This window comes from Passer montanus, unplaced genomic scaffold (assembly GCF_014805655.1).
Source record: "Passer montanus isolate IOZ18808 unplaced genomic scaffold, ASM1480565v1 scaffold28, whole genome shotgun sequence".
In the NCBI taxonomy this organism is placed as follows: domain Eukaryota; kingdom Metazoa; phylum Chordata; class Aves; order Passeriformes; family Passeridae; genus Passer; species Passer montanus.
Window position 1 is genome coordinate 62,687 of NW_024367483.1, and position 23,654 is coordinate 86,340.

The window sequence follows — 23,654 nt, forward strand, 5'->3', positions numbered from 1 at the left end:
AGACACCATCAGTGTCTTTTCTGCTGTACCACAAATGAAAAAGGAACAAATAACAATCCAAGAAAAAGTCCTGAAAAACTCAAGTTGGGAAGGGTGGATGAGGAGAGGCAAAATTAAAAATGTGTCATTCTAATAATTTTCTTTTTTTCTTATTGCCTGAGGTGTTTTAGATGCATAACCTATTTTCTCATAGCGCTATTTCCCAGCAGCACTAGACTTCAATATTTTACAGAGTAATCAAGCTGGGATCTCTGAGTTATCAACCAAATGCCAGCTGAAACAAATCCATCAGCTATAAAATATGTTTTGTGTTTAGCTGGGCAAACTAAGTGGAAAATAAAAAAGAAAATATAATTCAGTTTGCAATCATATCTGCAAGGCTCCTGTGATATCTCTGATAGGGTTAGACTCACCACCACGTGCTTAGAAAAAAAGGCATTTGCCTGAAGTCTCTTTGCAAAATAGAATAGAAAAACTTGAGCAGAGCAGAGTGGCTTCTGTTGCTGCCCTATCAATCCAACATTACCCATCTGTTTCATCCCACAGCTTTCTCTTGGGCCACCAAGCAATCACTCAGGTTTAATTTCTCAGTGAGGTTTCAAAGATGGTTGAACCACCTTTGCTGTCCCTTAAGATGGTGTGGGTGTGGTTTAATTTTCATATTTTGGTGCTGACAGCAACTGGAGTCTCCCAAGGGTGGGAGACTGGTGCTCCAATAAAGGACAGACAGAACACTTCACAACTGTGTCCCCCCTCACATCCTCTTCCTCTTTCTGGCCCAATCCTGAGGGAGCCACCTTGGAGCCCAAGAAGGAGGGCAGGGCTCAAAACAGTGATGTTGGAGTGGAGGAAGTGGCATTTTGGTATTGTACTACAGAACATTAAATCCCACTAAAACCCCACTAAAGGTGTTCAAATAATTTATTATAGCTGGTTCTACAGCCTAGTCCTTCTTATGTAGCAGTTCTCCTGCTACCTTTCCAGAAGGAAAATGAGCCTTATTTGAAAAGGGAGTGATTTCAGATGTACCAGGGAAGGACTGGCTTTTCAAACACCTTAAAGGCAGCTGTGCAGTCCAAGCAGAGGCTTTGGCAGAAGCCTGATGCAGTGGTAATACTTCCCAATCCAGACTTTTTTTCTTTAATGGAAAATGATGGAAAGTCCTGCTTTAACAGGATTCAGACGCTGGCTCTTGGAAACAGGATTTGGTAACCAAAATAAAAAATATCTCAGAAACTTTAATGGTCTCCTTCACTAAAGCCTGGCCAAGTACTTGCATTTAATAATTGAAGCTATCAGTTTACTTTTACATAGTGGATCTAAACCCTCTCTCCAAAACAGACACAAAATCCCCTTGGCTGCACTATCTGTAGCCAGAATTTGGGGCAATATATTTGTAAAAATGAGATATAGTGATGGTAACTCGAATAATTTTATTGTTATTTGTCATAATGGTTAGACAATGAGGTGACAGCTGATAATCCCCAGATACTGGTGCCAGTGTGGTGTTTATAAATGTTTATAGATGTGAATTTAACCACCATGACCTCAGGTAGCTGCTGGAGTCCCCTGAAAGAGCTGCATGGAAAGACTCTGTATCAATCCCCAGCTGCTCCCTGAGCCTCCTGAGAGATGAGCTAGAACTTCACCTTAGACCAAACACATCCTACCAGATAAACTCACATTCTGGCCCAGGAGAGTTTGCATCTTGATCCCCAGTCTTTCAGAGAACATCTCTACTGCTGTGCTATAAAATGAAAAATATTTGAATTTTCTAGCTGAAGGCAAATACGTAAATTTTTGTTAGAACAGCTGTTTCCTATTAGTTCTAGAGAGAAACATTAAAACTCAGCCATGTGTTGCACTGACAGCAAACTGGCTCAGTGGGTTCTGTGAAAGGGTCTGGGTGAGAAGCAGGATGATGGACCTCACCTCCAGGAAGTTCTTGGGTAGGTAAAGTGGAGAAGAATACATAATGAGAAAAGAATCACCCTGGAGGAGTGTGGAAATCCCTAGGCTGTCTTTATTCCACAAAAAGGCATTCTGTGCTTCTGGGACACTCATTTTCTGTACAGCCTGGGAGGGTGATTTACTCACTGGAGCACCACAAAATCCAATGTGCAGTTTTGTGCTAAGTGTGTGGTAAATCCATGATGGATGCTCTGGGAGCCACAATTGCTACTGCTCAGTAACTTGTGGTGTTGGTACAATATGAGATAATAGCAGGGGGCAAAGAGCTGCCTCACGAGGAGGCTCTGCTGAAAATACAGCTTCGTGTTTCAGCCCAGGCCCTTGTCACTCTGTCAACTCCAGATCAATCCTTTTCCAGTTCTACAAAGGCAAAGTAGGGCTGTGAAATACTGAAAATGGGAAAAATTAAGCCTTGCCCAAAAAGCCATCATGAGCCATGCAAAATTCTTACATCAGAATTTCAATCAGGGTTTCCAGGACATATCTGAGAATTGTGAAGTTTAAGAGTGCCGCAAGGAGGATGTATGTGTTTTCTTCACAATGAGTATAGTTCATGTTCTGTCACCAAAGAACTGGGACTAGATTAACCAGCTAATGAGGAATTACAAAAAGAGAAAGAAAATAAGCATGGAAAAATAAAAGAATCAGCAAAAAAACAATGGGGATCAGATATTTATCCATTGTAAACCAACACTGACCTGAAGATTTCTATGAAGTTACATCACCTCACCCTCACCAATCCACTCTGTTTAACCACTTTCATTTGGGAAGGTTACATTTGTAAAAACCTGATGCATTAATCTGCTAATTAATCTGTAATTGTCTTAAAGGTTTTCTTGTTCCTATTAGTAACTTCACTTTTAACAAAGGAAATAATGGGGTTATCTTTGCTGAACCACAGAAGTGGAAGTTATGCAATAGAATGGTTCCACTTTAGGCCAGCAAGGACTTGGAAATAAGTATCCATCACTAAAGTTAACACCAGATTTTCAGAAGGAGCTCTCGTGTAAAAAAGAAGGGAATTTCCACCCTGTAAAGGATTACATCACTTTGACACTCCTTACTGCAGTGGAACAGCAAAAGCTCATTCCCCACCCCTTTCTCCATCCCATTTTTCTCTGTGTTCAATGTAAACAGAAATTCTTTCAAATATTTTGACCATTAAAAAAAAGCAAGGATTTTTCCACAAGTTCAATGTGGAACTGCATCTTTTTGAAGTGGTATGACCCTTCCCTGGCTGAACCCTCCTGTCAGGCAGTTCTGGAGAGGGAGAAGGTCCCCCTGAGCCTCTTTTTCTCCAGACTGAGCCCCCCCAGCTCCCTCAGCCTTGCAATGACCATAAAATAGGGGGATACTTCGTGGAATACAAAGATTAAAGCAGCTTTTCTTTTTTTTGGCTGGATTTATTGTCAAAAGACTGTTAAAAGGAATGATTAGTAGGAACAAATTGGAATGAATAAGAAGTCTCCACTTGTTAAACAAGAGCCAAGGAATAGTTTGGATTGCATATTCCAATGCTGTGGGGAAAAATGAAGAATATGGTACAAAGTAATTACTTGGCTTTGGAGGAATGGAGCTAATTGGGAGACAGAGCAGGAGAAAAAGTGATTCAGGGGATAGAGTGAGCATGAAAAATACCTATGCATGGAAGGACATGGAAGCAGAGGGCAAAAGGGAGGAGAAAGAGCAGGCCAGGCATTTTGTTATGGAAGATTATCAGGTTAGTCAAGCATGACATCCCTGTGTGAATTCATGCTGACCATTCATGACTTTCCTGTCTTTCCTGCGCCTGCAAACAACTTCCAGGATGAATAACACCATTACCCTTCCAGGGACTGAGGTGATGCTGTTGTTCCCTAGGTCCTCATTGCCCTCAGTGAAGACAGGAGTGACATTGGTTCTGCTCCAGTTCCTCCAGGCACCAATAATTCAAATTCAGTCATGCAAAGACTGCCAAGTGCAGTTTCATGATGACATCAGTGAGGTCCCCCAGCACTTATGGGTACATCCTGTCAGGGCCCATGGACTTCCTGCGCCTGCAAACGACTTCCAGGATGAATTACTCCATTACCCTTCCAGGGACTGAGCTGATGCTGTTCCCCAGGTCCTCCTTGCCCTCAGTGAAGACAGGAGTGACATTGGTTCTGCTCCAGTTCCTCCAGGCACCAATAATTCAAATTCAGTCATGCAAAGACTGCCAAGTGCAGTTTCATGATGACATCAGTGAGGTCCCCCAGCACTTATGGGTACATCCTGTCAGGGCCCATGGATTTACATTTGTCCAGCTTCCTGATGTGCTCCCTGACCTGGTCATCTTCCACCAAAGGTAAATTTTCCTTCCTACAAATTATCCCCTGATCTTTATCAAGGTTTGGGATTGATGAATTCCAATCTTGGTAGTAAAAACTGGTGTGAAGAAGGAATTCAGCACCTCAGCCTTCTCCAGTCCTGTGTCAGCATGTTCCATATCTCACTCAGGATTAATGATGCAGGGGCACCTTTCTAAGGAGATAACTTGAAAACATGTTTCAGTTGTGGGATAGAGTAGTAAGTACCCACATTTTATTGTTCTGAGTGCATGATCTATAAAACCTTAAAAGACAACAAATCCCAAATACTGTTTCAAAAAAGAGGTAAATGAAAAATCTACTCTCATTCTTGCATGGGGCAGTCAGCTTTTCATTCCAAACCAGAACAGATGGATAAACACTTTTTTGTGCCTGAATTTTTTTTTGGACAATTTTAACACAGAAACCCCTTGTAGGACCACATCTCTCAAGGGAACTGTACTTTGGGTGAATTATACCCAGAGTTTTAGCAGCCTGCAAGTCCAATGTGCTCCTTAGTTCAACACGTATGTGTGATCTTGGCACAGCTTCACTGTGAAAATTGTGCTAAGATTTGAGGACATACGTGAAGCAGAGCTGGGCAAGATAAGCAGAGTGAAAGCCTAGACAGAGGGCAGTTGTTGAAATCCTGATAAGTTAGCACCTAGCAGAGTCCAGAGGAGAAATGCTGGCATGAAAAGGTGTCAAAACTCACAAGGAAAAAGAAAAAAAAAAGAGCAGAGGATGATATAGATGGAATAGTCTCTACTATTTTTCCCACTCCTCAGGGGCAAATATTAGAGACTTTTATTATTAGCTATCACACAGTACAGCAGGTGATGCAAATTGATATCAGACTGAGCCACTTCCAGTCCAAGCACTCAATGCAAAACATTCAGCTGTTTTTCACTTTTTCCGCTGGAGAACAGAAAAAAAAAAAAAAAAAAAGGGATGTTCCCTAGTTTGAAAACTTAATTTTTCCGCTGGAGAACAGGAAGAAAAAAAAAAAAAAGAAATTTTCACACATAAAAGGACAATGCCAGAGATGCTAGATGCTCAGTGAGGAAAAATGTATGGAAAACATCAGATTTTCTCTAGTTTCAGGGTAGTGAGGCCATTGCACAGGGTGCCCAGAGAAGCTGTGGCTGCCCCTGGATCCCTGAAGTGTCCAAGGCCAGGCTGGACAGGCTTGGAGCCACCTGGGGCAGGGGAAGGTGTCCCTGCCCACGGCAGGGGGTGGAACTAAAAATCTTTAAGGTCCCTTTCAATCCACACCACTCTATGATTCTATGACTCCATGACCCAATTAAATAAATTTATTTGCCTGCCTGAAACCAAGCTGGTCCTTCACCCACACAAGAATGAGGCTGCAGCAGCTTCAGCTTCCCCATCACCAAGCCAGCTTTTCCTGGCTTCCCTCATGTAAAAGGCCAGCCTGGCAAAATCCTGGTGCAGACAGAGCCACAACCAGCCTTCCCCAGCACTGTGGCCTGCTGCCAGCAGGGATTTTTCCTGCCTGGAGCTCCCTGACATAACTGGACGAGGCAGCCTTGTGCAAAGTGCAAAAAAAGAGGTTTTGTGAAGCTGAAATGAATGGTCACAGCAATTGAAAAAAACACTTCATTGCTGAGACTGGTGTAAGGCGTTTTATGAGTCATTACCTCAGAAAGATTTTATTGGGTTTCTGGGAAATGAGGAACTGGGGGCTCATCTGTCAGGATTTCAGAGCTGCAGGTGAAATGCTGCCTTTGATAAGTGGGTTCCTGAAAGTCCTAACTGGAGGAGGACACAACAAAACATAACTTCCCCAAGTAGTAGATTACCCTTTATTTTGGTAAAGCAGTGCCCCAGGGAGATCTGAATGTTCTTTCACTTTCTGTGAATGAATTACATGGTTCATGGTAATGTTCATAATGTTAGTTAAACATTTTACTAAATGCAGCTTCCTGATCCTGTGCTCATGAACAAAAGCCACTTGTTTTAATAAGTATTGAAGATACATCAGTAACTTTTTCTTCTTCTCTCAGGCTGAGTAATTTTAAATGTCAAACATTTCCTCATTAAAACTCTTTCATAATCTTAAAAGAAGGGGTGAAGAGGGCAGAAGATTAAAATCTTGTTGCACAAAGTGTGCTGCAATCTCACTTTATTGATACTTTTAGTACAGTCTGGGATGACTCAGTCCTGCACAGGACACTGAGCTGTGGTCACAGCAGACACTAGAGAAGGAAGAAAAAGCCCCATTCTCTGAGACAGTGCTCTACTGATACAACAACGACTCTCTGGAGAATTCCTCGTCCATGAGCTATGACAGCTCAATTTCAATTGAATTTCTATTTTCAGAATTTTGAAGAGAAATTGCTTCCTATACCATTCAGCAAAATGATGGAAGTTGTCATTTCCTTGATCTCCCAGGACAAGGGGGCAAAGCATCATCCTTTGCACTCCAGCCCATGAGGCAGCTCTGTGGAGGCTGAGTTTGATCAGTGCTGAGGCAACTGAACAAAATTATTAGCTAAGTGTTCTTAGCTAATAATAACAAGTTCTGCTGCTCTACAGATGTGCACTGCCAAAGGCTAAACTCAAAAGAATTTCCTTGAGAATTGCAAAAGACATTTCAGTGCATCAGGTCTTCTCCCTGTCAAATCTGCAGGTCCTCCTCCAAACCCCAGAGGTATTGGAGTGATCCTTGAACATTGGTGGAACAGCCCCAGTTTTTCTGACCTACAAAATAGTTAAGCCTTTGCCTTCAAAAGACTCAGCCTAAGGCAGAGAACAATCATGGAAAGTTTCAGCCCATTTCAACCCATTAATGTTTGGCAAAGCCATAACCAGCTTAAAACACAGGCCTGTAATTAGAGCGGGTCGGAACATTCTCAGCTAAATGAAATTTCATTGAAATAAGCTGCTTCATCCAAGCCAAAACAACATTTTTCAGAGACATATCTGCTTCCACAAGGTTTTTGCGGGGAGAGCTGAGAGGGAAAGTGTGCTCACACACTATAGCCTGAACATGAGGTCACTGGTTTGGGGTGTATGAGCATGCAGTAGAGGCCCTGGCTCAGAGGGCAGCAGTAAAGAGACTACAAAATACCCAAATGCCAGAGCATCTCCCTAGGGCTATGTTAGCCACAAAAAAATTCCTTATGAGATACATGCCATGATTATGATGTTCAAGAGATTTTATGTCTTCAAGCACACACACAAAGTCCTATTTTTGAACATTATAGCTGACGTAAAAGGGAGCTGATGAACAGGAAAGTTATTCACTATTTAAACTTTAAAGGTTTCATCAGTAAGTGCAGTTCTTGGAAAGATCAATAAATATTTGTTTGAAAAATAACAGGCCATAAAAAGGGGGAAGAAAACTTTAATATTATCAGGTGGAAAATATTTCCTTTTTCATTCTTATGGTTTTCACATTTTATATGTGCAAATAAAGCAGGGAACAGTAGGAGGAAATAGTATGTTTGCAATTAAAATGTATTTCATACTGTGGTAGGTCCTCCCAACCATTACAGTGAGGTTTGAGGCCTACAAGTCTTGTCCTAATAAAGGACAGAACATAATTTTTCATTCCTGAAGGTTTAAACAGGAATTCCTTGCACTGCTGAGTTGAGCTGATGCAAACCTTTGCTTTCATGCACTATTACCTGTCTTCAGCTTGTGCAATTATTTTACTTCCCAAACATCAGGTTTGGTGAACACCTGCTTTTTTGGAAGATTATCCAAAGGCTTTTGACATAAATGTTGGCCTTATGGCAATCACTGCTCTGTTATTGCACATCAGCAGAATGGAGCCGTGTGACACAGAAGACTGGGATCATATTTAGCTAATTCAATGTAAAGAATAATTCAAGCACATATTTTTCTAAAAATTCATTTTCTCACTTAAAAGCTCTGAGTTTTCTATATTCTTCTTTCATTCTTAGCATGCAGTTCTCAAAAACATTTAAATTCTGTTATTAGTGCAATATATTTAAAAACAGAAAACAAAATCAAAGATGTAACTTCAAAGACACAAAGAGATGAAGTACTGAAAACCTGGGACTCCCTTCTCAAACCCCTCAGACTTGTGGCAAAGTTTTCTTCCCTGAACACCAAAATTCTGAATTCAAGGAATCAGGATCACTGCACCTGAGGATTGAGTCTTCCGAAAGGAAGTGAAAATTTTTCTTCAGTAACATTTATGGAAATAAAATTCAATGCTTATCAACTGTAGACTTCATCTTTCAGTTAAACTTTTATTGGAAAAACTCTGGAAGTTACTGAGGTCACACCTCAAAACGCAGCAGCTGTGTGTTAACAGTCAGATTTTGCTAGCTAGGAGGAATAGCATAGTAAATACTTGGTCAATATTTAAGTTAACCTATCAAGAATAACTGCCTTAATTTAAATGATGGGCCACTCCAGTTCTCCTCATGGGATGCAAATTAAAATGTGTGAGGTGAAAACCAGAGCAATGCTCAGATTCTAGAAAATAAATCATTCATTTAATATTAAGGTCAATAGTTTTACATGCTTTCTGCTGGCCTCAAAGCATATTTTATTTTTTCTTTTTTTTAAAGCCAGGTACCCTCACAAAATTAAAACATTGTAAAGACAAATTCAATATCCTAAAAGCTCTGTGAAACCACAAACTTTCCAGAAAGAAAAAAAGCAGCCTGCAAATTTTAACGTGCTGAACCAGATTGGTGTGGTTTGCTTTCCATTACTGGCTGGAATTTCTCACAAGCAGTGAGGACAACGGACATAACCCAAATCCTGGTGTCAAGCTAATGATTTCCTTGGATTTTGTGGTGATTCCACTATCTCCAGCTGTACCTTAATGCAGCCATCCAAACAGGCATCCCTGCTGCTGGTGTTTTCCTGGCTTTCAAGTACTTCCCTTTGCAATGGTAATGGTAAATTTTAGCACAGACTATTGCCATTTAATAAATGTATTAATTATAATATATGAATAAATTTTAAAGTATGTGAACGTCTACATAGTGACTAGAAGCATGAAACTTATGTAAGTTCTACATATCAAACTTATAATATTTCAACAATCCAAAGAGTTCTCACATGTTCCTGAAAAAAATCTGAATTTACCGACTTAAATTTTCTACCAGACTCTTCTGACTTTGTATAACACATGTTCTTTTATCTATGTGCTCAGTATGTGAAAGGAGGTGAAAACTCCTTTCACATACTGAGCACATACATAAAAGAACATGTGTTATTTATTAACAGCAGAAAGCATTTATTAAAATCTAACCTGGCTTTTGCAAATAAGATGACTTCATGCACATGCACAGGAAAGAGCTGCACATGATAAGTTGTTATTTCAGGGCTGTTTTGAAAACATTAAAAAGGGGGCTAAAACTATTTTAGATGCCACTTTTAATTAATCTAATTTCCAGATGGAATTTGACCAGTCACAAAGGAAAGCATAATCTTTGAGAAAACCCTAAGCCCCACTCATTTAAAACTCTTTATGGCACAGTAATGCTTCTAGTTCAGTATTTTATGAACTGCAGAGGTGTCAAAAGCTTTTTATGGTTTGCATTGAACATTTTGAAGGTCGGTCTCAATTCTCACTGTAAAATGTCAATACTGTCTGGAGCAAAACCAGCAAAATATCTCTTACTACCTGATCTTAATCTTCCAGTCTGTTCTGCCAAATGCTAAGAGGAGAATTTAAGAGTAATTCACAGTAGTCACAAACACTCAAGTCACTTCATCTTCCACTGCAAACTTACCTAAAGTGAGATGTTGTATCATATTTTCCCTACATTAATATCCTGATCAGATCACCATCAGACTATTTCTAACTTGGCTATTTGAAATTTTTCCATTGTATTCACCACCTCCCTCACCTAAATGATGGGTAGAGTAGGGATTTTCCTGAGGGTTATAAGGGAAAGCTGAACTCAGTAGAACCTTCCATGCTCCAAAATATTGTGGAAAGCATAAATGCAAGTGCTTGAGCACAGTCAATGGATAAACCAGCAAGAATATTAAGGGTGTAAGAATGGGGTTAAAAACACAGCATGGACCACAACAACTTGATGCACACATGGACCTGATTTGGACACGGGAAGAACAGGGTGTGATCAGACACCTGAAGAGCAGCTGCATTCACTGGGGTGAGTAAGAATGGGGTTAAAAACACAGCATTTAACAGGACCAGAACAACCTGAGGCACACATGGACCTGACTTGGACATGGGAAGAACAGGGTGTGATCAGACACCTGAAGAGCAGCTGCATTCACTCCCTGCATAGCTCATTTTCATCTCTTCATGTGCTGTTGACAATCAATGTCTCCTCTCTTCAGGATGGAGCTCCTGAAGGTGTTGTGTCACAAATGGCTCAGTGCAACCCCACTGAATATCTCTGAAAACTTCCAGGCTATAGAACGGCCCTTTTTGTTCTCCAGACCATGAATTTTCAGTGAGCACATCTATTTTTCCCCTCCACCTATTTCATGGTTGGCAGAAAATCTCAGAAAGAAGAGGAAAGGGTTTTTAGAGATGAGCACAGGATCAGTCTGGAGTCCATAACTGCAATTAAAGTCAGATATGGAAGAAAATAGACTACACAGGAGCTGGCTGCTTTCAATGCAAATGGCCCAGGCTTTTGACACTGCCTATAAAAAATCTACCATTAACTGCCATCAGTATATTAAAAGGTTTCATTTATTTATGACAAGCCAGCACTGAACAATCCTTATTTTATCCTAACAAAAAAATTAACAAGGCCCTGATTCCAAGAAAAAAGCCAAATATTTATATCAGCTCTTGCTTTTCACTGCAAAAAGGCACAGTCAGTACACTTTACTCTTCCTCTCAGTTTTCCTTTGCACACTTCATCACAGAAGCCATTCTGCACTCCCACTGCCTTTATTTTGTTTGCAAGTATTTTCTCAAACCACCCCCCAGTACACAAAAGTCACTGATCTGTAAAATCACCTGTGCACTGTAGAGAAACCAGGGAGCATTTCTCCAGCAAACATCCTGATGAGGGAACTTTTAGGCTAAAACTGCAAAATATTCTTTTAATTTAGCACAGCACTTCATAGGCGGTGCATGGAAATATTGTTAAATGCAACTTTTTACTGGTTGAAATGCAGTAAAATCAAGTGACACAGCAACTCCTCATGGCAGAGAGTTGGAACGGGATAATCTTTAAGGCCCCTTTCAACACAAACCATTCTATGATTCTATGATATCTTATTGTTAGGAAAATAAGGATAAGAGATATTAAACTTTACAGGTCTCTTTCTGGAAATCATTAGCTTTTCCTCTGATTAAATTCAACTGAATTGCAAATCAACATTTTAAATTAGTTGAAAGTCTTTATTACTCAGTATTATGAGTCATTTCCAGAATATTGTCGAATTAGTAATATGTTATAAGATCATGATGATATTATTTCACAGTTCAGAAGTTCTCCTCTAAAGACATGAAAGTTCTTGAAAATGATAAAACAAATTTGAAAATACTTAGGTATCAAATTATTAACCAATGAATGTTTCAGAGAAGTGCTGGAAGTGCAAGCTGTGCAAAGAAAGGGAATTTAATAAACAAAGTGCAGATTAAAACCAAGGGTCTGCAGGAAATAGTCTCTAAGACATTACTCAGTGTCTTGAAAAAAATTCTATTCTGGCTCCTGAGATTGAACACTGCATTAAAAATGTGTTCTTCTATGTCTAGTCTGCAGTAAAAGGGAGTTTGGAGCCCTCAGGCTGAGCTTCCTGCTGGTACAAGCAGAACAGCTGGATTTTCTTCACCAATATTTGCTTCCATGTATTATTCTGTGAAATTCTTCAGATTTTCTAAAAAGAGCTGACAGATACCCAGGGTTTTCATCACACAGGAAATTCCATTACTGAAACACTTTGTCCTGATATCAAATCAGGACAAAAACTCAAAGTATCCCTTTGGGCTTTTTCACACAGGAAAAACATTCCCAGCTCTGTTTTTAAAAATGCCAACTGTTTGGAGTTGGTTTAATGAAGAATGTTAACATTTTATGACAAACTCTCATGGGGTGAAAAAAAATCAATTTTCATTTCCCACATCTCCATTTTGACTTCCATGTACAAATTTGGTTCCTACAGTGCTGCAGAACTACTTTTCCTTGGTGACTGGACACTGAGCATGATGGATTTTGCTAAGGTGTTTGCTGTACTGCAATAATTATCCTTGCTTTTATTAACAACCCAATAGAACTGGCTACAGAATTCATGAAAACAGACACAAAATAGTTCAACAGATTTTGTTCTAAATACATATATTAACTGCTGCTTATATCTCAGCCCAAAATATGCATTAGCTCTCTAAGTACCAGTACTGCTTCCAAAATAATGGCATTTATTTTAATTTAGGCAAGGTTTGACCAATGAATCCACAAAATACTTCATTAATGATGACTTACAGATGTACTGTGCTTCTGAAATGGACTCTTCCTTTGCACCTCTCACCTGTAATTTTATGATTCTCCTGTAACTCTGCACATATCTTGCACATGAAACAAAATATATAAATAACCCTTTCTGAATACAGTGTTGTGAATAGTTTACACTCCCAGAGTTTCAGTAACTTAAATTATAATATGTGTCAAAATTTACTCTGCAGTCACTAGAGCTGTGTTAGGCACAGATAGATGTGCAGTAACTGGTGTTTTTCCATTTAGCTGGGGAAAGTTTCATCTTGGAGAAGTGTAATTATTTCATATATTAATTTCACTTCTTGCCTTTCTAACTCTGTTGAGTTTAACAGTTTTCTAGATCATTACAAAAAATGTTATTCTTAACACAATGTATATTTTGGGTATAAAAATCATAGCATAAAAAGACCACAAAAATAATCTGATTTCCAATATTAAAAACCTTCCTGCTTAAACCTAATCCCTGTTAACAACTATCAGGATTTTTACAAAAATCCTGTTACCAAGAGGGGAATATCCCATTTGATTTTTATAGGATCAGATGCATGCTCATTGCATTTGTCTGCTTTTCAGAATTAATTACGGTCTTAAACACTTTCCATGAAAATATTGAAAGTGAAAGGCAAAGTGAGAAGTTATTCCTGTGCAATGTCATGTCTGCTGTGATAGGCAGAGGCGTTTGGAGAGGTGATTTACTTTGGCCTTAAAATTTTATCCTGCCTCATTTTGCAGTCAGTGCTGTTAATCACAGAATCATGGAATGGTTTGGCTTGGAAGGGACCTTCAGATCAGGCAGTGTCACCCCTGCCATGGTGCGAGGAGCTGATTTGGTTTTGTTTTGTCTCAGCAATGGTTGCCAGAGGCACATGGAGAAGGTTTGCACACATGGGGAAGGGTTTGCACATGTGCCAGCTGCAGGAGGCAACTCGAAGCTGCCTTTTCTCGGGGAGGACTTGGCCTGGTGACAGCTCCCATGGGACAGGGGACACTGAGCTGTCCCCAGGGACTGCTCCCATCGGATGGCAAAGGCTGAGCCTGGCCCATGTCCCCTGCGAGCAGGGCCGGCTTTGGGAGGAGCGGGCAGACAAAGGAACTGCGCCACAAGCCCGAGGGCATTTTGGACATTATGCTTTTGCCTCTTGCGGGGCTTTTAGCCCGAGCCTTTTTTGACACTGTGCTTTTGAAGCTTGGCGATTCGAAACTTGGCTTTTCAAAACTTGCTTTTGAGTCGGGGATTTTGGAGTCTCACGCTTTTTACCCTGGGGATTATGCTTATGCCTCTTGTGGGGCTTTTAGCTCGGGCCTTTTTTGACACTGTGCTTTTGAGGCTTGGCGATTCGAAACTTTCTTTTCAAAACTTGCTTTTGAGTCGGGGATTTTGGAGTCTCACGCTTTTTACCCTGGGCCCAGCTTACCTTTCGGCTCCGCTGCCTCGCCGGCTCTCGCTCGCCCTCCCGTCTGTCCCTGACCAGCGCCCTGCCGGCTTCTCTGCCTCCCTGCCTGAGCCACCTGTCCAACCCTGCCCACGGCCGTCACCCTGTCGGGGCTCCTGAGCCTCCTGCCCGATCCCCCTGACCTCGTGTCCGGTGCTGTCCCCACTGTCCCCAGGCCGGCAGCGCAGGCCCACGGCCACAGCCCCGCCTCGGGGCCGCGGGCGGCACCGCCCGAGCTCCGCCGGGAACGCCCTCGGGGTCGCTGTGTCCGCTCTCTCTCCCTCGCCTTCTGGAGTAGGGTAAATCCTTCTCTAAATCCTGCTTATTTCGGTCTTTTTTTTTTTTTTTTTTTTTTTTCCCATTACCAATAAACGGTTCTCAGATACCATATTCGCCTCATTTGACTTAATTTCGTTCCTCACCATCTAGCTTTAAAAGAGCTCTTCACAGCTCCCTACAGTGGAACAGGACACATGGGTAGGGACATCTTCCACTACCCCAGGTTGCTCCAAGCCCTGTCCAGCCTGGTCTTGGACACTTCCAGGGATGGGGTGGCTTCTCCGTGTACCCTGTGCCTCATCTCTTCACAGTCAAGAATTTCTTCCCAATATCTAATTTAAGCCCACCCTCAGTTTGGGTACCCTGTGCCTCATCTCCCTCACAGTCAAGAATTTCTTCCCAATATCTAATTTAAGCCCACCCTCAGTTTGAAGCCATTCTCCCTTGTCCCATCACTCCAGTTCCTGATGCAGAGTCCCTCTCCAGCTTCCCTGGAGCCTCTGGAGACACTGGAAGGTGCTGTGAGGGCTCCACACAATTTTCTCATCTCCAGACTGAACAGCCCAAATTTTCTCAGCCTGTCTCCATAGGAAGGATGCTCCAGTCCCTTTGTCACCTTTGTGGCCCTACAGAATCCTCACACAGCTCCACTGTCCCACGGTACAGGAACCTTGAGCATGCAAAGACCATTTCTGCCTTGAACAGAGCAACTGGACATGAGATATTTCCTGAGGCCCACTGTCCCACTTGAGCATGGAAGGACCATTTCTGCCTTGAACAGAGCAACTGGACATGAGGTATTTCCTGAGATGTCACCTTCAGAAAAACAGAAAACAGCACAGTGGGCCAGTCAGGATACAACTCGCTAATCACTAGTGGGAATAATCATTCCATCATGTGCTTTGGAATCAGAATATTTCCTGAGATGTCACCTTCAAAAAAGCAGAAAACAACACAGTGGGCCAGTCAGGATACAACTCCCTGTAAACAATCCCTAGTGGAATAATCATTCCATCATGTGCTTTGGAATCAGATTTCTGTGGAACTGTTTCTCACCTGATCTCCTCAATTAGCCCAGCACAGGAGCACTCTCATCTTGCTTGGGGGAGGTCTTCCAGATAAAGGCCTGTTGCCAACAAGAGCTGATTATTAATCTTTGCTAGCAGGATTTTGAATGACTATGAGAATATGCAATTGGGACTAACAGAGCAAAAATACTTTGTTTTATCTTTTGGTTGTTCTTTGCTCTCATATACTTAAATAATTCAAAACGTAAGTTCCTCCCCTTGTTTCTGACTGCAAATGACATCTGTTCCTCATGAATTCACTGAGTGCATGCATGATATTTGCTGTTCCTGTATCCTTTCCTTTGAAACATAACTAAAGATGAGCTTTTATTCTGAGACTAAACAAAAGTTTTGTTCACTGAGCAAACAGGTCTGCATTGGGCAAGATTTGAAGTCAGTCTGGGCAAAATCTCTGGGGTTTTTAACTGAGAACGTTTATCTGAACAGAACAAGAGGAATAGGAAGATGTTTTACTGACTCATCAGCTCCAGTTCATCCAAGAACAAGGTAAAGCTGCTTTCATTCCATGTTTTCCACAGCATTCTTTATATGTTACTCCAGTTATCAAGCTTTCCAAGCCAAAGACTGAGAAAGAAAACAAAATATGTAGTCACAAAGCACAGCTATTTCCCCCTCCCCCTAAACCAGTGTTCAGAAGTGGCTTATTCAGAGCTCAAAGAGGCTGTAATCAATAAAAATGACAAAACTGCAAGGGCCAGGGCAGGAACAATTTTCTAGCTCTCATGTCACCCAGGCCAGGGTGGTCTCTTGTTGTCAGCTGAAGGTCTTGGATCTCTGGAATTCAAACCACCCCTGTGGGCAGTGACAGCAGTGCCTGCCCCACAGGAAAAAGGGACACAACTGTGTCTTTTTTCCCCCAGAATACCCAGAAGAATTTGAGTGTCTTGCCTTGCATTCATGGGAGATCTGCAGCTCATGATACTGCCCACTGCTCTCTCTCTTCCCCAAACCAGCAATATATGGAATTTTAGCTGGCAAGCAGAGACTTTGCAAGTCTAGGCTCTTTTCCCCCCCTTTTAATTTTTTTTTCCCAGAAAAGAAGAGACAGAAGTGCATTTTACAAAAAACTCTCTAGTTCTTCAGAAACCATTTATCCCAATGCCAATTAAATAGATCTCACCAGGTTTCTTTGTTCTCTTCTCACTTTCTCCATGGTGTCCATTATCTACAATTTTACATAACATAGTTTTTGTTACCACACTGCTCTGAGTTGGTTCATACTGGCACCAGTGTTCATGAACCACCCATTAATATCTCATCTGGGCACACTGGTTTGTTTTTGGAGTCCCACAGGCAAGAAATGCCTAAGAGTTATTAAGTACTATTTCCAGAGCAGATGAAAAGTGTAATTTTGTCTGCAGCCACCTGCCAACTTAGAATTGTCAAAATTGCAACCAGCTTTTGATTTTTAAAAGCCCACATTTTAATGATAGTCTCTTGCAATCTCTGTTTTCCTTTACAATTATTTAAAAGCCAATTTTCCACCATTCATTCTTCACTTGGCACTCTCTCTTCCAATGGCTGGCACAGAAAATTGAGGTCTTGTCATATAATTTCATTCCATGGGGCACTCCCAGCTTTATGTTTCATAGATTTATCTCTTCATTTTGTTTGCTTTTAAGTTGTTACAGGGAAGAAGCATTGTTGAAAAGAGGCAATATCCTAGAACAATTTTGCAATCCACTCAAGATCTTTATGTTACTGAAATAGTAGCACAATATTCCTCTGGGTCAAATTTCAGTGGAATTAACAGCAAATCTGAAAATAAAAGCAGGGCTTCAAGAAACAGCTGAGCTATAAGAGCAGAGTTGCTCTGACATTTCATTATCCAAGTCTGCAACTTTTATGACATGAAAAAACAATATAGCCTCATTCTGCCTTCTAAATCAGTCTGGTGGTGTAACGGAGTGCCCAGCCTTACTCATTTCAAGCTCATTAATTATATGATATCTAGTGACTAACTGCTACTTCTGGACTGGCTTAAATTTTCTAATATTCATCAAGGATGTCCCAAATGCAACTGATTTTATTTACTTTCTTCCCTGGTACTTCAAAATTGTGGAGAGGGTGTAACTCCATTGTGTCTCTGTCAAGGAAAATGTAATTTACATGACTCTGACATATAGAACCCAGTTTTTTTGGATGCCATTGAGGATCTGGAATCTTGGATATATATGACTTTTGTAGTCCTGGAAAATAGCTATTGCTTGCCCCTGTAATTGCAGTCATAACCACTGTGTTTTCTTCCTTGAGTCTCTTTGCTCTGTTGGCATGATTATTCTTCCCAAAATAACTTCTTCTACAGTATTTTTGCTATAATCACAGCACCCTTCTCCTGGCAAAAGCTTAAGCGGGCCACATGCACTGAAATTGGGTTTCTGTCTTTTCAGAGAGGAACTCCCTGCTTCATCAAGTCCAAGGGAGCTCAAGATTGTGATCCACCAGCAGTGCCTTTATAAAACACTGTGCAGAATAATTATTATATCTATTATTGCCCTCCAAGGTGCAATTTGACCATGCAATATAAAAAACCCATATTTCCAGGAATTCCTCTTCCAGCTGTGCATGTTCTACATAGCCTCAGATGACTCTGGGAAAGGGATGAAAAGTAAGAAAATAGAGACATTTTGCATAAGTGTTTTCACATCCTTCTGAAATGTCTGAGCATTTAATCCAGGTACCTTGAAACCAATAAATACCTACTTGGGAGACACGTGAGGGGAACTTTGCCTTTAGTTTTTTGAGGATCGCACTGGTGGTGGATCACAAGTATCCTCCTGGATGTGAACTTTAAATGGGAGTTTCAGCTCACAAAGCATCAGGAACAATATTGCAGCAGCACTGCTGCTTCCTGATGGCTGGATGCAGCATCCTGCAGACACTCCCCAGCCACTCAGCCTGCCTGTACCTGGTATTTGGCCCTTGGAGAAGTAGAGACTGCTCTTTTGAGCAGATATTTCCATGTCTGGCAGGGACTGAGGTTCTTTTTTCATCTTGTTTTTCGCCGAGATGCGCGAGGAACAGGGTGTGATTCTGGAGCTGTCATTTTGCCTTAAAATGTGTCTCAAGCAGCAGAAAACGTGGAAGCAGCAGCTTCCCATCCATCATTTGCTACCCAGACTGAATCCTTGCTGGCAGCCTCATGATCTACAGGGATTCCTACGGAAATGGAAACCTCTGATGACACCAAAAGCTCATTGTGGGAGTGAGAGACACCTGGGCCCTCACTGGAGTGCTTTGGAAAGGTTTATAACACGACAATGCTGGCAAAGCCTCTTTGATGTGTCCTTGTTTCACTGACTCTGAGACCTTTTGAGAATTATTTGCAAAGTGTTTTAAGTACCACAGAACAGCAAACTTTCAGACATCTGGAAGGCTGCAGTTCTGCTGCTCACACTTTCCACTGGGATAACCTAGCTTGGGGAAATCTGCCTTGAGGACTGATTTGCAAAGAAAATAAATTTAAGGCTTCTTTCACTACTAAAAATATGATAGCTAAAACCTTTCTTATTTTATCATGGTCTGTTTATGGAGTGTTTGCAGGGAAGCAGGTGTGTCTGCTTTATAAAATGTTAATAGAAGTATTCTCTGGGTGATGTGTCACTAAAGTCCACACAAAAAAAACTGACCCGCAGAAATGTCACCAGTCTGTGACACTCAGCTCAGCTCCTGTGAACTATGAAACAATACTTTCAGATCAGTATTTTCTGCCACACAAACTCCTGCTTGTTCAAAAGAGCAGATTTTCTGCTAAAAGACTATTTTAACTGGCCTCTTTATTAAGCCAAAGTTACAAAGTTAAAAGATCAAAGACACAGAAAGGATTGGCAAGGGACAACTTGTAACATTTGCAGACAAAATGAAGCTTATTATCTTTCAGCAACCCATCAACAGCATGGTTTAAATGTCTAACCACAGTTTCCCCAAAGTGTCTGGAAGGAATACGAGTCTCCTGGGGTCGAACATCAGAAGTGGTTCCACACAAAACTCAGGGCAAGGGACAAAAGGCTCGACCTAAAAATGAATTGTCTGCTACCAGGAGGCTCTGTGCCTGCATGGCTGCTCTTGTGTCCTCATATTTCAGCATATTCTGCAGTATTGTTCTGAGAATGTTTTTTCCTGCAGGGAGATTATGTTGCTTAGAAATGATCAAAATTATTATAGGATGGGGGAAAAAAAAGACAATATTTCCATTATTCTTCAGTGCACAATTCAGAAGACTTCAAATTAGAAAGCTATTATATTTATGAAGCTATTATATTTACCTTTAAATAAAGTTAAGAAAAAGAATTTTCTGCAAATAGCAAATATTTTAGGCAAAATCAAAGCTATCCTTAAATCCTTTTCAAAAACATAGCTGCTTTAAAGAAAATGAGCAGATTTTGCTAATTAAATTTTTCAGAGCCAAATCCCCTAGACAGACTTTTAAGATAGCTCTCATGATGCACTTCATGATGTCAGAATGCTAACCTTATGTTTGGAATTATTTTATCTTAGAAAAAGCTGTAGCCACAAGATAAGAAAAAAACCCCACACTCCTGGAAAAGAACAAAAGAATCTTACATATATACATTTCCTTTCTTTTCTTTCTGGAAGCAGCAGTAGCTGATAGTAATTTTTTTCAGGACTTTTGCAGGGATCTCCAGTTATTATTTTTTACCATGGCTTTCAGATTACACTGCTTTCATACTTTTCCTACCTGTCAAAGGGTGAGCCTCTTTAATTTGTAACCCTTTGTGTAGCTTATCTCCTGACACTGAACTCACAGAAGTGCCTGCTCCTGATTTCCTCTGCAGTATCTCCCCTTTGTTTGCATCTGTAAATGGTTCCAGGAGAAAACAGGGTAAATCTACCCTGCTTTAAGTGAAACATATAAACAGATTATATGAGAAACAAGAAGGATGGAGAGACTATTTACTATGGCCTGAAGTGACAGGACAGGGGGGAATGGCTTCAAATTGACAAAAGTTGAGCCAGAAATGCCACAAAAAAAGCCTCGGGTGGCTGAGTCACTGCTGTTGGGCATGAACACTGGCACAGAGTTGTGCCAGCATCTAATATATGACAAAATATTTAGCAATATTCTCTGGCCACTTCTGCCTTGACAGCCTAGAAAATTCAAGCCAGAAATACAAAAGATGTAGCTGAGCAAGGGAGTGTGGCTGAAGCACAAACCCCAGCATCAGCCAACAAAACAGACCTGGAGATAGATTGCAGCCAGAGCTTCTAAGAGGAAAAGTATTCCCCTCTGTGGAAATTTTAAGAGGAATTCCAGGAAAGGGAGAAGCTGGTCATGAGAGAAAAGCTGGCCCAGCTGGGCAGCTGCATGATACACACAGGAGCCTCAGGTCAGGTTAGTGGGGTGGAAATGTAGGAGGAAGCACTAATTCAGTGCTAATTAGGGCTCTCCTGCACTTTGTTACCTCCCACACGTGATTATGTGGAACAAATATACATTGTAATTGTCATTGACCCCTGAGAAAACATAAGACTCTCCCAGTTGTACAAAAGGGACTCAGACAAATAAATTCACAGGTGATACAGTTCTGTAAAAGAGCAAGCCCCACACTGAATAGTTACTCTAATTAACCTCTCTGTTTTAATGTGGGCATTTCTCATAACATTAGATAAGCAAACCTTCACTTTTCATTGCTGAAATGTGGGTATCATAGAGGAAGGTATGGACAAGTTTACCTTGCATTAATCTGCCACTTATTAACCACCACGGGCCATGCTCTGAGCCCATCTGGAAAAGTCCTGGGCAGCTGATGGCCACACTTGGCATAATCATACTACAGCTGGCAATCAAACCAATTAATTTTAAAAAATGGCTCACAAGTGTCTTTATGATTACAGTAATACATCTTCCAACTTCGACTCTGCATTCTGCTAAAAAATAAATAATACTGCAGCTCCCATCTGGTTTGGCATGGAAACATCTGGCAAAGTGCTGTTATTTCATAGACACTACCCCCTCACCCTTATCTGCGTCCACTTAATCTACTGCTTTTTACATTCCATTTACATTTCTTATAATTTTGATGGCAGTTTGACAGATATGATAGCTTGGTTATTAAATAAAAAATACAACAAGACTTGTCCCAAACACAGTGAATTCCAGTTTTATCACATGCAGAGCTGTCAGTTCGGTTTGGTGCACTTATCTCTGGTGTTGGTTGAAGTCAAACACTGAACATTTAATTAACCAAAAGGACTGTGGTAATGCACTTTTTTGTCATATAACAATTTCCCATACTTTAATAGTTGGCTTGCATTTTGTGCAACTTTGCACTTTTAGAAATAGAAATGAAGTGATTGGTTTTGAGAGAGACACAGAATGGTAACTGAGGTTGATTGCTGAAGATGGGCAAGACATTTTTACTGAGGCTGTAATAGGCAGAAGCACCCAAGGCAGAGTTCTGACCCAAAGAGAAGCCTTCCCCTGTTTCTGTTACTTATTTTTATAAAGCTGTGTCAGTGATCTGCTGCTCTGTTGGATGGAGGATGAGGAGATGGAGTGCAGGAGGAGGGGTTGCTTCTAAGGTTTGCCCCTCCAGAGCTCTGCATGTCTTCAGCACTGAGAAAAAATGGATTCCAGGTATAATCTTAAACATGAGTCTAGGGAGCACTGAATCATGGAATCACAGAATGGTTTGGATTCAAAAAGACCTTAAAGATCTTCCAACCCCTCTGCCACGGGCCACTTCCCACTAGACCAGGCTGATCCAAGCCCCATCCAGCCTGTCCCTGAACACTTCCAGATATGTGACATCCCTGATAGTAAGGAATCTGTTCGTGGGATCCTCTTCCAGCATCCCATGACTGGTGGCTATCCAGAGAGGAGCATCCCTGTCCCAGCCCTGCTCAGAGGCCAGCACAAAGGGACATGGATGCCCTCCCCACTCCCAGGTCCATTCCCTCTCTCTCAGACATTTCCAACACGTCCCCTGCCTGACATGTCCAGCCACCAGCACAGCCAGGGGTGCAATGGCCCCGTTCCCAGAGGAAATCTGATCTCCCCCAGGATATGCAGCCAGGCAGGACTGGCTTCCTGTCCAAAATCCTGTAGCCCAGAGCTGTGAGTGAGCGCTCAAGCTGGAACTAGTCCTTGGTGTGTGTGGTGTAAATCAACAGGGGATGGTCTACAACAATCTGTAGCACACAATTTATGCTTTCACGGGCTTTTATCTTCCTAGGTCCCTAAGGTAATGGAGTAATTGCAGATAATTATTGCAGAGATTATTATCTAATTCATACTGGGAATCTACCTGATAGATATTATTCATTTAGCCAACAAGCACGGCTAAATTTAATTCCTATCTGGTCTCAGTTCAGATTTCAAAATAAAATAGTGGTTCCACAATTCTTTGTGCTACTGGCAATGTACTGAGAAAATTGATGTGGATAAAATGCCTGTGCTTAGCAAAATTATGAACATGCTTTATTTAACTTGCTTTCCAAATTAACATTAAAACTTAATGAATATATTCACACTGAGGTTTTAGAATTAGCAAGGATGAAACTATATTTCATTTTTGACTCCTACAGACAGAAATAATATTATATTTATCTATGTCTTTTCTATTTCTGTCACAGGCATTCAGATAATTTTGGACACTTTCCTTACAATCTGTCTTTTTACTTTTTTTTCTCAAAAAGTATTTATTTTGTGAAAGACGTTTTTATCTAGAAGTGAAGCCAAAATTTATGTTACAACAGCCATTTTGACTCAATTTCTAAGATGATTGATTGGTTTGGCTTTTGAACCAATGAATTTACTAAACGTAAACAATAATTTAATCTATTTTTACAGCTGTCTAATTATTTATGTGAGAAATATTTTGGATGACTCAGAAATGTTTGCTTAGAACTCTTAGGATGTGCTTGGCTTTTCTTTTTCTGATTACAATTGTTTAATTGCAAAATAATTCTTTCCTTTCATGGGTATAAAGGCTACCCAAAATTTTCAATTTTCCTTTCACATCTCAACTATGAAATTATGTTGACCTTTCCTTTCCTTTCCTTTCCTTTCCTTTCCTTTCCTTTCCTTTCCTTTCCTTTCCTTTCCTTTCCTTTCCTTTCCTTTCCTTTCCTTATATCCTGATTCAAATTATAATTTTG

The 23,654-nt window shown here is 40.8% G+C and overlaps 1 long non-coding RNA gene across 1 annotated transcript in view; it reads right to left on the reverse strand.

The window, feature by feature from the left end:
- The window catches only part of LOC120504059, a 40,836-nt gene extending 26,527 nt beyond the window's left edge, over nucleotides 1-14,309 (reverse strand). Inside the window, exon 1 of the long non-coding RNA XR_005627912.1 lies at nucleotides 14,149-14,309. This is a non-coding gene — a long non-coding RNA (uncharacterized LOC120504059). The remainder of the gene's footprint in view (nucleotides 1-14,148) is intronic.
- Nucleotides 14,310-23,654: the final 9,345 nt, after the last annotated feature.